This window comes from Myotis davidii, unplaced genomic scaffold (assembly GCF_000327345.1).
Source record: "Myotis davidii unplaced genomic scaffold, ASM32734v1 scaffold375, whole genome shotgun sequence".
NCBI lineage: Eukaryota > Metazoa > Chordata > Mammalia > Chiroptera > Vespertilionidae > Myotis > Myotis davidii.
Genome location: NW_006286297.1, coordinates 47,266 through 50,973, shown reverse-complemented (window position 1 = coordinate 50,973; position 3,708 = coordinate 47,266). Strand labels below are relative to the sequence as shown.

General features: G+C 43.9%; 1 long non-coding RNA gene across 1 annotated transcript in view; it reads right to left on the bottom strand.

The window, feature by feature from the left end:
- The window catches only part of LOC107182130, an 18,674-nt gene extending 15,588 nt beyond the window's left edge, over positions 1-3,086 (bottom strand). The window contains exon 1 of the long non-coding RNA XR_001512854.1: positions 2,985-3,086. This is a non-coding gene — a long non-coding RNA (uncharacterized LOC107182130). The remainder of the gene's footprint in view (positions 1-2,984) is intronic.
- Positions 3,087-3,708: the final 622 nt, after the last annotated feature.

Sequence of the window (3,708 nt, the reverse complement as noted above, 5' to 3'; positions counted from 1 at the left end):
ATCAGTCGGACATCCCCCAGGGGCTCCCAGACTGCAAGAGGCCACAGGCCAGGCTGAGGGACCACCTCCCCCGCCAGTGCACAAATTTTTGTGCACCGGGCCTCTAGTCCTATATAATAAAAGAGAAACATGCAAATTAACTATCCCTCTGCTATGCTCAAGCCACGCCCAAAAGCCACACCCACCAGGAAATGAGGAGTATGCAAATTAACCCAACAAAGATGGCGGGTAATTTGCATACACATAGCAGAGTGGGAGAGCCAACAGCTTGGGGGGACGTGGCTGCCTTGGTTGCTCCCTTGGTCACTCCCTTGGGAAGACGTGGCTCCCTTGGTCACTGGAAGAAGAGCAGAGCAGGAGAACTGGAGGCTTGTGGGGATGTGACTCCCTCTATCGGGAAAACACAGAGCATGGGGAGCACCAGGAATTCTTGGAATTGTAGTTCTGATGGCATCCCCAGGACCGGAAGTAGAAGCCCAGAGCATGGGGAGCACCAGAAATGCTGGGAATCATAGTTCTGATGGCAGACGGATCTCCTAGACAGTAGAGCAAAATGAGCCTGGAGTAGTTACTGTTGCAGTTGGGAATGGAAGGAAAGCAAAGGTGAGAGACATTAGTAAAATCAGAGTGTCTAGGAAAAATTAAAGGGAAGATATCCTAAAACTTCCAGGAAATCTCCACCAATGGAGCAAAGAAAAAAAAAAGCCTCTGTTATTCTGTGAGCAACAAACCAAACTGGGTTGGGGGTCTCAGACAATTCGCTTTATGATTGCAAAGACAGAAACTCTTCATTCAAACCCAGGTGCCGCCCAGGCAAGGATCAAGGGGGCTCTGTAACACCCGGCAGGTTCGGTAGTCAGGACACCTCAATTCACAGCCACCAAAGTCCATTGCTTTTAGGGAAGCGGGAGCCGACTATTATTGTTGAGTATTCCTGACACTGTGTTATACACTTGTCATCTCATTTAATTTGCATAGCACTGCCCCCCCCTCCCTGCCCAGTGCACGAATCTTCATTCGCCAGGCCCCTAGTTAATAAATAATAATACAAGAATAAACTCTGCTTTGCGTATGCACAACTGTAAACACACTTTTGCCCCACCCTGTGAGTATATGACATTTTCTTTTCTGCAAGCAGGACTGTGCTATATGTACTGTTCTGCATTCTGATGTTTTCACTTAATGAAGTATCTCCTTCTAGCACTCATGGGTTTCAAAGTCTCCATGGTGTATGGCTATGCTGTAATTTATTCAACCAGTCTTACACTGATGGACTTTTAAATTCATTCCTGTTTGGCTCTACTACACAAAAACCCCGAGTGAATCATTCATTTTACTCACCTATATAAGCATATCTATAGCGAGACTCTTAGAAGTATAATTGCAGGTCAAAGGCCGCGTGTCTTTAAATATTGGGTGTGTGATTGCATATCGACTTCTGCAATTCTGTGAGTGTTGGGACCCTCGTGCCCAAATCCGCTAGGGCAGCAGAGACCAGCACATGCGGCTCTTGGTGACAAGATACAAGCACAGCTTGTGGTCTTGGACTCAGGAGACCACACCTGAATGGCCACCCCAGACAGACCTGGAAGGGGCTGGCACTCAAACATCTGTTGAATTAGTGAACAAACAAGCCATGCAGTGCTGAGATGGAGACAGTATGTGATTTAATTCAGTTACATTTCAAACATACAAACTCAGTATTCAAACAAGTAAACATTAACTTCCGTTTCATTGCATTCTTATGCTGATAGGAAAGACACACACACTTCCAGGGAAGTAACAAAAGGTTCCAGTTCTAACAGTCAACAGATATCTACATGGCCAATTCCAATTCCTGTTTCTCTATTTAAAAAAAATAATATTTGGCTTATAGTTATTTCAACCATATTATTATTGACATATAATTCCTACTTAATACATGTTTAATTGCCTTTTATTTCATGCATTTCATTGATTGTTAGAAAAGCACATTTTGTAGAATTTGACAGATTCTTCCCTTCACTGTCCTCATCTGTAAATTGAGGGGTTTGGTTTAGAGGTTCATCAAGGCTCCTGACTCTAACAGTCAGATAGATCCATCAGCATCAAGTTCAACATGAGAGGGGCTTTGTACTTTAGTTATTTCACTTCCAAATAAGAATATCTGGTTGCCCTACCCATATGTGAAGGGCAATATCAGTAATTAAACAAGCTTTTAGGAAAAGAGGACTGCTCTTTGATAAATAAACAGTTCTATTTCTCTGTATTCCCAAAAGCAAAGGCATTTTTATTAGCCTTTATATCTATTGAGAGAATTGGATTTATTTGCAGTAACTCATTACTAATTTTGAAAAGTCATAATTCCAATGGCAACCCTTAAATTTACTTTACTAATTAAGTAACATTTAAAGAACACTAGAAATCTCTTCTAATGAAAATTAACCAAATGAGATGTATTGAACCTTGACTTTGTGTAAGCTCATGCACTTATGTTTAATAAGGTATAGGTAATGGTTAATTGTATGAACTAAAGCAAAAGAAAATGCCAGTTTAAATTGCCAAGTTCCAGGTTACTCAGTGAAGTAAAATCCCCAATGAACGTTTAAACCTCCTGACCACCAGCTTTCTGAGGAGCCTCCATAATTCTGGCACCTCTAGTGAATATTTCCTTGAGACTCAGTTATTCATCAATCAAGATGAGATACAGTCTGTGTTTTATTTCATCTTAACAGAGCCTTGTCCAGTGAGATCAACACTAACTTCTGTTTAGTTACACTCTGCGACTTGACATTCCTGCATTACTGACACCTAGAAATCAGAGAGGGGAAGCTCTCTGGGCCTGTGGAAGTCGCTTCCCAGACTGGTGCAGGGTGGGCTGCTCAAAAGGAGGAGAAATGAGTCCAAGTGGGAAACAAAGGCACAGGAATAACAAGCATGTCTTAGCTTTCAGCCCCCAATGTGAGCTGTTCCCACTGCTGACAACACAAACTCCACAGACTGACCTTAAAGATGAATTGGCAGGTGAACTAATACCCTGCTTGGTGCACAGAAGGACCCATCTCCCAGCCCCAGTCCTCACTCCTCAGCTCTGACTTGTGAGGCCACTGGCGCCGCCCTGAAATCTCACCGTGCAGCCCTTTATATGTGGAGGGAAGGACTCACAGGGATCCCTTGCCCTCTCAAGGTCTTTGAACCAAATTAGTAGCAGAATCAGACAATACCTTTCCAGGGACATTGCAGCCTTCCCTGGTGGTGAGAGATGCTCTAAGCATCCTTTGCTGCCCCGCCTGGCCCCGGGCAGGCCAGCTTCGGATTGGCAGGTTCCATGAGTGCTATGACTTGGCCTAAAGCAAGAGAGATTTAGAATATGCCCTGGGTTATACATGTGTCCTGTTTGTCTGACACTTGTGAAAAGCCACGGTCTGCCCCTGGCGGGACTGGAATGGTGGGACAAGTCACTCTTGGGTGCAACATTACAGGGAGACTTAGAAAGGCATCGTGTTCTTTGGAGCCATTAATCCCTGAAGGGATCTGGTGATGACATATCACGGTTTGCTGAGTTCCCTCCCAGCTGGAGCAGGAGTTGACCTTTGATGAGTGGTTTTCAATAAAATGCATCCAAGTGAGATCAACTTCTCATTTTAGAGTGGCCCTTACCCTATTACAGAGGAGGACATGTCCTTCTTAGAAAAAACAGTTAGAATACTCACTCCTCTGATAACAAAA